This window comes from Pinus tabuliformis, chromosome 9 (genome assembly GCF_031772625.1).
Source record: "Pinus tabuliformis cultivar Carrire ecotype Pingquan chromosome 9, CPIR1, whole genome shotgun sequence".
Lineage (NCBI taxonomy): Eukaryota > Viridiplantae > Streptophyta > Pinopsida > Pinales > Pinaceae > Pinus > Pinus tabuliformis.
In genome coordinates, this window is record NC_142307.1 from 1,043,022,000 (window position 1) to 1,043,032,875 (window position 10,876).

At 40.1% G+C, this 10,876-nt stretch overlaps 1 protein-coding gene across 2 annotated transcripts in view; it reads right to left on the reverse strand.

Moving 5' to 3' along the window:
• Positions 1–9,863, reverse strand: part of LOC149152256 (ubiquitin fusion degradation protein 1 B-like) — a 166,138-nt gene extending 156,275 nt beyond the window's left edge. The window contains exon 1 of one of the 2 annotated variants that reach the window (XM_089446080.1): positions 9,436–9,863. The gene's annotated coding sequence lies outside the window, so the exon portion shown is untranslated. The remainder of the gene's footprint in view (positions 1–9,435) is intronic. The other variant, XM_089446078.1, reaches the window with a different exon arrangement.
• Positions 9,864–10,876: the final 1,013 nt, after the last annotated feature.

The following is a 10,876-nucleotide window of genomic DNA, read 5'->3' on the forward strand; positions in this document are numbered from 1 at the left end:
ATTGACCCAAGCATGAAACCCATGCTTTAATAAGTCAATTTATTTAACAATAAAATTTTATTTTGACAAATACAATACATCATGACTCAAATATAATTATGAAGATCGACATTAGTTACACACTTCAACATGGTCTTCCTTATATCAATGTGGATGATGAAGTACATGAAGGAAGCATATTTGGGAAGCAACACAGGGAGAGTTTCTCAAATGGAACATGAAAGGCTAGAGAACATCTAACATTGATACATTCAGATTTGTGTGGTCCAATGGAGACAGTGCTTTTGGAACGGCGTGCTATTTTCTTACCTTCATTGATAATTATTCCAGAAAGACTTAGGTGTATTTTTGCAAGAGAAATCTGAGACGTTTCCTTCTTTCCTGGAGTTCAAGGAAATGGTTGAAAAGCAGAGTGGTTTGAAAATTCTTACCCTGAGAACAGATAATGGGGTAGAATATAAATCTAATGAATTTTTGAATTATTGTAGAAAGAATGGAATAAAGCAAGAGTTTACCAATTGATACTCTCTTCAACAAAATGGAGTTTTTGAAAGAAAAAACAGGACCATGGTTGAAATGGCTAGAAGCATGTTCAAGACTAAGTCTCTTAGAAGTAGGTTTTGGGATGAAGTGGTGCACACAACAGTTTACACTCTCAATAGATATCCTACGAAAGCAATATTGAATGCAACTCCAGAAGATGCTTTGTCAAGATATAAACCAAGTGTTGCGCATATGAAAGCTTTAGGTTGCATGTGTGCCTAGGAAAAGAGAAGTAAATTGGATAGTAAAAGCATGAAGTATATTTTTATTGGGTGTAGTATTGAAACAAAAAGCTTCAGGGTATTTGATCCTCAAGCAAAACCAATCATAATAAGCAAAGTTGTTGTATTTGATGAGCAAGGATTTTATCAGCCAGAATATGTACAGATAAAATCAACTTAGAATGAGGTAGAAATTGGCAATGGATCTGACCTTAAGGTAGATGATGATAAGAAAAAGCCTAAGTGGCTAACCAGAGGTCATTCTAAAAGTGATATGTTCGATAGAAAATTTGAAAAAAGAATTACTAGATCACAAAGTTCCATTGTAAATTTTGCACTTATGGCTCAAGTAATGAAGATGGATGGCCTAGATAATTATGCAGAAGCATTTTTTCTATCGCTCTGCAGCTTGCGCGCCTCCGCTGAGGGTTTTGCTGCTGGCCGTGGCCGCCTTGCCCTGGTTGGGGCTTCCAAGCTAGCTCGTCATGGAGGCACTGACTCCCCCACAAGGGCCTCCCTCTCCTCCTCCACCTTCTGCCGCTGAGGCTTTCAAATCCTTGTTGGCCTCTTTGCCCAAGAAGAAGAACATGGAAGCTGCAAAATTTGTGAAGAAACTAGATGACATCCCTAAGATCGCCCTTCCGCCAAAAGGACCGATCCAAGTGGCCCTGTCTCTGGCAGATCGTGCCCTTGTTGGCCAGTTCACAGGACTCTGGCTTTCCCGAAATCCACAGAGAACTGGGTCACCAGGAACTGGGCACCTTTGATAAAAGACAAGGTAACCTCATACTTCCTCGGGAGAGGCTACTTTTTGTTTGAGTTCACCGCAAAAGAGGACAAAGATCTCATTTTCCGGAATGGCCCTTACTTCATGGGCCCTCAAGGTCTGTATTTGAATAAATGGACGCCAGACTTCGATCCGGCAGTGGATGTGCCTACAGCGGTCCCGGTGTGGGTGAGACTCCCCAACCTTCCAGTGCATTGTTGGAATTGGGATTCTCTGAAGCACATAGGCAATACCCTTGGCAAATTTATAGACAAGGCTAACAGCAAATATCAGTATGACTGCACCAGAATTTGCGTGGAGGTAGATCTAGAGATCGAACTACCGGAAGCCATCAAAATAATCGTAGGCCCCTGGACTCATGTACAGAAACTGGATTATGAGCAGTTGTCGTTCAAATGCCAGAAGTGCCACATCTATGGACATTTCGCCAGAGACTGTCCGTCCAATGGTGTGGAAGAAAAAGGGAAGGAAGAGGGCTGGAACCAGGCAAAGCGCTCCAAAACCTCTCACAAGAAGAATGCAAACGTAAATGCTAAAGCTCCACAGACGGGTCCTGCTCAGAAACCATCCATGGAAAGTCAAGGGAATAAATTCGAGATTCTTGGATCTGAAATCATGATCTCCCAGGAGGCAGAGATCCCAAAGGAGGTTTCTCCATCTAAAGCCTCCCCCTCCATCAAAAGTGCAACAGAGAGATCCAAAGGGAAGATTTCAGAAGAGGAGGAGGAAACCCAAGAATCCGAGGAATCAGAGGAAGAAGGAGAAATAGGAGACTCTCAATCTTCTCCCAGAAGATCCACAAGAGGACGCAAGTCTGCAAAGGAAAAAAGAGAACAAGAAACTTACAAGGAAAAACTTCAGGGCAGCGAGCCAACGCTAGAGAAGCTGCTGGCAAAAACCCCGAAGATGACGAGGAATCAATCTCAGGGCTCTCACCACAACAAAAATAAATGATGAAGATGGTCTCCTGGAATTGTAGGGGAATGGGCACCACAGCCAAGGAAGAAGCAATGAACAGTTTAATAAGACTGGAAGCCTCGGATATCCTCCTCATCCAGGAGACTAAATTGGAGGACACAGCTTTCCTCCAAGCAAGTAAAAAAATTTGGAATAAAAGCGGAGCGCATGCAATTTCTACCCGTAGAGCTTCGGGAGGGCTTGGGTTGCTTTGGAACCCTAGTAAGTTCTCAATAATCTCTAAGTCCCTAAATACCCATTGGATTTTTTTTTAAATGCAGCGTTTAGAAACTAAGGAGATTATTTGTCTATTCAATGTGTATGCTCCTAACAATGCAGGTGAGAAAAAAAATTGTTGGGACTCCATAAAAAGCCTCGCAGATCTAGAGAACCTGGAAAATATAATCATAGCCGGAGATCTCAACCTCACCCTCCTCTCGTCGGAAAAAAGAGGAGGCAGCATCGTTAGGGATCCGGCAAGAGAATGGGCGGAACACCTCATGTAGGACTGGGACCTGCTAGACATCAAGCCGATTACTGGTAAGTTTACTTGGTCAAATAAGAGAGCTGGTCCCGGACACATAGCAGCAAGACTTGATAGATTTTTTGTTCAAAGTTCCTTCCTGCTTCTTGGGCTAGAGGCTAGAATGCGCATTCTTCATAGCAGTGTATCAGATCACAAGCCCATTAGTCTAGAGCTGCTAACTCCCAAGGATCTGGGGCCAATCCCTTTCAGATTCAGTTCACTATGGACTAAAGAGGCAAACTTCATGCAAAAGGTCAGAGATTGCTGGAAAGATGCAATCAAGGGTTCCCCTTTTTTTGTTTGGGAGGAAAAACTTAGAAGAGTAAAAGCTATGCTGAAAAACTAGGTTAAGACCTTGCCCAATCCTGTTGTTGAAAGAAAAAAAATCCAAAGCGCTCCAGAGAAGCAACATCTTCATCTAGAAGCAGCTGAAATCACCAAAGAAGAGCTAGACAAGGAGTCTCAGCTACAACATAAATTTCACAAGGCCTGTCTGGCAGAAGAAGAATTCTGGAGGCTCAAGTCCAGGAGTCTATGGCTCAAAGCAGGCGATAGAAACTCCTCTTTTTTCCATAAGCAAGCTCAAGCCAGGAAATGTCGTAACTCCATCTTTGAAATCAAAGAAGATAACTGCACCTTAAAGGATTTTGCCAGCATCAAAAAGGCAGCTTCAGAACATTTTGAGAAGATGTATAGGGAAGACATGGAGGCTGGCCAAAACGCTAATCTGCTGGACGTTGTTCCCAACCTTATCACTTCTAGAATGAATCAGGTTCTTGAAGGCAAAATCAACAAAAATGAAGTCAGGGACGCCCTCTTTGCAATGGATCCCGACAAAGCCCCGGGACCGGATGGTTTTACACCTAGATTTCTCCAGACCTGTTGGTAGATTGTTGAGAAGGAGTTCTTTAAAATGATTCAGAAGTCCCAAGAGTGTCAAAAAATTGGAGGTTGCACAAATTCAACTTTTCTCGCCCTCATCCCTAAAGAAAAAGGTGCAAACTATTTCAATAGACTTCGCCCAATCTCCTTATGTAACATTGGGTACAAAGTGATAAACAAGGTGATAGCAAACAGGTTGAGGAAAAATCTCCCCAAAATCATCCCAGAGAATCAAGGTGGATTTATTCATGGCAGACAACTTGTGGATAACTTCGTCCTGGTCCAAGAGGCGATTCATTCCAGTCTTCGTCGAAAAGAAAAAGGTATGGTCATTAAACTAGATCTAGCAAATGCATTTGATCGTGTAAGACATAGCTTTTTGTTTGATGTTCTGCACAAGCTGGGTTTTGGTCAAAATTTTATCAAGTGGATCAGAGCTTGTATATCGGAACCCTGGATTGCTCCCTTGGTGAATGGTAGGGCTGCTGAATTCTTCAAAGCTTCTAGAGGGCTGAGGCAGGGATGTACCCTCTCACCCCTTCTCTTTGTGATGCAGGCTTCTGTCCTCGGCTTTTATTTAGATAAGAAACGGCAAGATCAAGATATAGCTAGCCTGTGCATAGCAAGAGGGGTAAAGAACATCAATCACACCCTTTTCACGGACGATACCTTGCTGTTGGGGGCTGCAACTCCTCTTTCAGCAATCAAATTTAAAGAAGTGTTGGAAGACTACTGTAAAGTTTCGGGCAGTGAATTAAATAAGGGCAAATGCCATATCTACTGCTGGAATATCTCTGCTTCATCCGCAAACTCCATTGCCAGATGTCTAGGCTTTGCAGCCTCTTCAACTTGGACCTCTTTTAAATACCTTGGGTTGCCCATCTTTCATAAGAGGGCCTTGAGCAAAGACTGGTATCCTCAGATAGAAAAATTCAAAGCAAAAATGCAAGCCTGGGGATCCTCCTGGCTCAACATTGCGGGAAAATCAGTGCTCATCAAAGCCGTGCTTAGCAGCCTACCGTTATTCCAATTCTTTGTTCTCTTGGCTCCTGTGGGAATCATTAAGAAGATGGAGGAGCTAATCAGAAAAAAATTCTGGAAAGGAGGCAAGCAAAACGAGAAGAGGATTCCTCTAGTCAACTGGGAAATTGTCACCAGACTGCTTCAGGAGGGAGGGCTGAATTTCAAAGACCTCTGTGCTCAAAACTTAGCCATGGGAGCCAAATTGATTTGGAAAATCATAGCTCCAAAACCAGGTTGGGTACACTTAGCACTATGGAGAAAATATTTCAGAGGACAGAGACTCTGATGCCTGGAGCAGCCCAAAACTCATCTCAGAACCCCATTCAGCATGCTCAACAACAAAGCTGGCCCACTGATAAGAAATCACTCCTTTTGGATACCGGGAAATGGAAAATTCATCAATTTGTGGGACGATAGTATAATGAACAGGCCCCCGCTAGCAAATTCGGGCTCCATGACCGAGTTGAAGGGATGGATGGCTGAAGCAAACATCAAAACGTTATGGGACTTTTTGAATTGGAGTGGCGACTGTTGGACGGGTTGGAAACAGCTCCCAGTTCCACCCGCATTGCAAACAGATTTTGCTGCGCTTTTAACAATGATGCATGGGCTGGCTCCATCACACGCACGAAGGAAAGATGTGAGAGGCTGGGGTCCGAAACAGGTTGGCTACACGGTGGCTCAGGGCTACACCAAGTGCATGGAGCGGCCTCACGTACCTCCCAATCCTGCCCCCTGGGTTGGCATTTGGAATTTCCCTTCTATACCAAAAATCGATCACTTCTGCTGGCTGCTTTGCCACCAAAAAATTCTAACAGACGACAGGTTACAAAAAAGGGGCATTTTCGGGCCATCAAGATGCACGCTATGCAAGGAAAGTTTGGAATCCGCCCTTCATCTCACGCTAGAGTGCAAATTCGCAGGTTTTATCTGGCATGAGCTTCTTGGATCATGGAATTTTATGTTCACCTTCCCCCGCTCTATCCCGGACCTGTTTGCTGGATGGATGGCCAGATATCTAGGCCCAAATCCAAAAAACAAAATCGTCAAGGCAGCATGGACTGCTCTGCCTAAACTCATCAGCTGGAAAATCTGGTTGGAGAGGAATAGAAGGATATTCAGAAACAAGGAACAGGACTTCAGACTAGTTGCAAATACAGTGAAATGTCAGTTAATTGAGTGGCTGAGAGACAAAAGTGATGATACAAACCTAAGTCAGCAAGATATTGAGTTTGGAGCTGCTCTCAATCTCAAATTTCAAAAATCAAAAATCTCACCTACATCCCTCAAAGATTGGCAAATCAGGAAAAACGAAGAAGAATTTCAATCTTGGATGTCCAAGCAAACACTTCCTTCTCTCTTCTTTGACGGGGCAGCCAAGGGAAACCCAGGAATTGCTGGCGCAGGAGGGCTCATTATAAACCCAGAAGAAACTTCTATACACAGATTTGCTTGGGGACTGGGCCACTCCTCAAGCATACAAGCTGAAGCGATGGCCCTTCTTCAAGGGATCAAACTTCTCAAAGAGCTGGGACACAAGGAGGCAAATGTCTTTGGTGATTCCCAAGTCATCATCAAAGCAGTGGCGACCAACACTAATCCAGCAGATCTGTGGCTTGCAAGGACAATTACAAGGATCAAAGACATGACAAAGCTCCTGAATTTGAAATTCTTTCATGTCCTGAGAGCAAATAACAAAGAAGCAGACATAGAGGCAAACAAGGCAGTCCAGCTAGCTGCCGGAACTATTCTCAGAGACAATGAAACCTCTTGGGATCCAATCCCCTAAATATCCATGTTTTACTGCATTTTATTGAAACAGTTTGTATGCATTCATAAGCTCGGGAAATCAGCAGCAAAAGTTCATATTATAAAATGTAAAAAGAGGCGACTCATAAGCGTATGTGCTATGTCCCTCTTGTTGGAGAGACACTCAGAAACCAGCCTCACTATTTGTAACCGGAATTGTGGATCTTTGCCAAACATTTAATGAAATCCCATAACCATCTCTGTTAACAAAAAAAAAAAATTATGCAAAAGCATCAAAGAAAAAATAATGGAATGAAGGCATGGAGTTTCGTTAAATTACCCAAAGGAAAGGATGTAATTGGTACTAAATGGGTGTGTAAAACAAACTATAAATCAAATGGTTAAATTGATAAACATAAAGCCTGTTTAGTTGCCAAAGGTTATGCTCAAAAGGAAGGAATTGATTATACATAGACATTTGCGCTCCTGATTGTTAGATATAATGATGATTTCATAACTATGTAATTAATTCGTAAATTAATAAATACATAATTAGGTACATATTTAAAATATAATAAATAATTAGGTGACTGTTTTCTCATAGTAATAATGGATTAACATAAATAAAAATGTAATACCACTTTGAGTATCTATACCAACGGGACTATTTCTTGCTTTGCTAACAGTTAGAACACTTGAATCCTTGAACAGTAATTTTGAATTTTGGACAATATATGTAAGACTAACTTCCAAAAAGCCCATTTTTGTTTGTGTTATTACGTTTTATGGTGCGGCCATGCCAATTTTTAACACAAATCTTAAATTTTCAATAAAAAAGAAAAATGGAATGGGGGAGCATGCAAAGAGTCAAGACTCAAGAAGCGATGTCAAGAGGTACACTTTTGTAACTCCTTGAAACTCTCTTGTAAATTTTTGCATGTAGATATTGTAATGGACTTCCTTTCACAAGAGGAACTTGAGAGGAGGATTGTGTAATCAAAATTTCAAACTCCCATTGGGTCAATATAATGTAATCATGCAAATTTGTGATCACTGATGAAGAATCGTGTAATTCATTTGTTGCATCCCTTCATGATTAATAAGTGAATATTTGCTTACAAATGTGTGTTCATTGTGTCTTATGTTTGCCTAAAGCACAATGGATTAGTGAATGCAATTCTAGATGTGTTGGTTTGCATAAATATAGTCTAATTCACACGGTTCAGGTTCGAGTTCAGGTTCGGCAATGATTATGATCGGTTTGAGTTCAAACTTTTTGATGAGGTACATCATTATGTTCGCTATATGTACATATATTAACTTTAAAATGAAATATAGCATAAAATAGTAAGAAATCAACATCTATAAACATAGAAAATGCTATCATGGACTTGAGGTGTAACATGAGGTTATGAGCTTGAGCTACGAACTTGGTCAATGGCCATGAGGTTCGATGAGGTTCGCCAAACCTCAAATTCGATTTTAGGTTCGCCAAATTTTGAACCTCGAGGTTGAAGTTCGGTGAACCTTGTGAGTCATGACATTAAATATTGTGAACTTGAGATCATGGTAGAATAGAAATGTGTATTTTGATTTCTAGGCAAGTTCATTGATTCCGCTACTTGAACCTAAATATTCCATTCATGTTATTTTGATTCTAGAATTTTGCTTATGTATTCAACCCCATAAAATAAACCTTATTACAAATTACCATAAAATGAAAAAACTAAAAAGCCAAAAACACTAAGCCAGTACTGCAAACGGGAGGATTCATCTTAAAGGAGGATACTATGATTTGGGCATTTTCATATTATGAGCTCCATGTAAAAGTTGACTCCAGATATTTGCTAACGTCAACAGATTTCCCTATCTAGCATTCCACCCAAAATCATGCAGTGGATTACTCTTAGTCACTGCTCACAACCATTGCCAAGGAAGATATCTTCCACTAGTGCATTGGCCCATTTACAATTATTGATAACTCCAAACTAGAGCTTGTGTGGCAGCCCCCCCTACATGTCCTTGCCAACTATAGTGTCAGTGTCAACTCCAATCTAGGGCCTACATGGCTCCCCACCACATGTCCTTGCCAACTCTAGTTTCAGTGTCAATCTAGAGCCCTTATGGCAGCACAAGGCATTGAAATCCTCTCTTATGTTCTTGCACTGAGACTCTCCTGGACTTGCACCTTATTTTATATTTTTTCTTGACTAGACATTCACCCTTTTTAGGTTTTTAACCAGACACCTATTTCTTTGTCTTTTGTTTTCAAAATTGATCTAACAGTTGCTTTCACACTCACACATTGCTTTCACACTTGATGTGCTCTTTAGTCCCACTGACCTACTATTGTAATAATATGTTGGATAATGAAAAATTTTATCTAATTATTATCTTATTGTATTGCTAATCAATTTTCTAAATATTTTGCTTTACTGTGTTACTACAAGGCCTATTAATACATTACTAATCAATTTTATTTGCATATTATAGGCAGAGAGATGGATAGCTTCACGTTCCTTATCATCCGAAACCCTCTAGACACATTTCTAATTCGGTTGCCATTGCCCGTTTCAGGTGACATAAACTTTGGAAATCTTGAGAAAAGTTCTACCCACTTTCTATTCCTATCGTTCAAAGGCCAATTCAGAGCGATTTGAAGGATTCAAATTAATTATAAAAATCGTGAGGGAGTTTCTGTCAACTCTATTCTGAGCAAAAAGCGATGAACGCTGATCAATAAATACCTGGTGAGCCGAACCCAACCTCAGAAACGGGGTGTAACAACGCTGTTAATCGCCAAACCCTTCCACACTGACAACGTTAGCTTATGGGAAAGAGATCGACTATGATAATTTCGAAACCCTAACCCACCCAGATCCTCTTCCTTCCGATTCCAAGGACGTCCTCGTGATCATGAGCTTTGCAGAGAAGCTGTGTATATGAGCAATTATTAGTTGTTCTTCGTTTCTCGTTTCGTTCTGTTTCCTCTAGCTCTGCTTTGATGATAAACTACTTATTTCTATGAATTGGATGCCTTCAAGTGTGGGAAAGCTTGAATTTTTCCGCTTTTTCAAAGTTCTAATTCACCGTCCATATTACGCACCAGTCACACCTGGTAAAGGCTTTTCACAGACGTGAATCTCACACCTAAGAAGAATTTTACTCGTTGAATTAGCGTAATCCCATAAAAATGAGAAATAGTCTTTGGTGAAAATTAGCGAGATAAATTAACTTAATAGGTAACAAATTGGAACGGAGGTAGTATCCAGTTTTAGAGGTAACAAATTGGAATGGAGGTAGTATCCAGTTTTATGTCTAAAATTAAGGTTAATTTTTTCAACGAAAAGTAAGTTTAATTTTTACTAAAAAACATAGAGGAAATTTTAATGATGGTTATAAGGGATATTAGTTTTTTTGGGATATTAGTTAGGAGTAAGATTTATCTTTTTTCAAAAGAAAGGAAGGAAACAAGTTAATGGCCCAAATCTAACGGTATTTGACACACTAGTAAAAGTTTCTCTCTTAAAGACTACCATTTTGTTATTTCAAAGACTATCATTTGGTTATTTCAAGAGGCATGGTTTGAGTCAATCCCATTTATGGATAGCAATCAATAATGGTTGTCCTCACTATAATTGAAAATTGATTTATGATAGCTTTTGCCACTTTTGAAAATAAATAAATAAATATTAATTGAATATAGGCCATATACTAAGATTTTATTATTGATATAGTGGATACATTAAATCGCATATCTCATAAAAGTACGAGGTTGGATACAAGGTTTACGCAATTTTGGCTATATAATTAACACTCAGACATGACATTTGATTTGAAAGATGCACATGTTATGTGGCGTAGCCTTAACATCTAGGTATGTTTCTTGAAAAAGTCATGTTTAAATTATAGGTTATGTATTAGCATGATTAAGGAATAAATTCCCTTTGTGTTGTTCAGTTAGAAACAATATGGCAACCACTTAAAGTGGGAGTGTGCTTTTTCTCATATAGAAGAAAGAGGCTAATGTTATGCTTAATGACAATTGACGTCCTAGAAGCTTTCCAAAGTATGACAACTCACTAACTCATATGAATTTTTAAATGCATATTGTTGTGAATGAGTGAGAAATGGAGTTAGATGTGGCTCGTTTGTACAAACACTTTTATTTCTTGGGAAGTGCTTGGT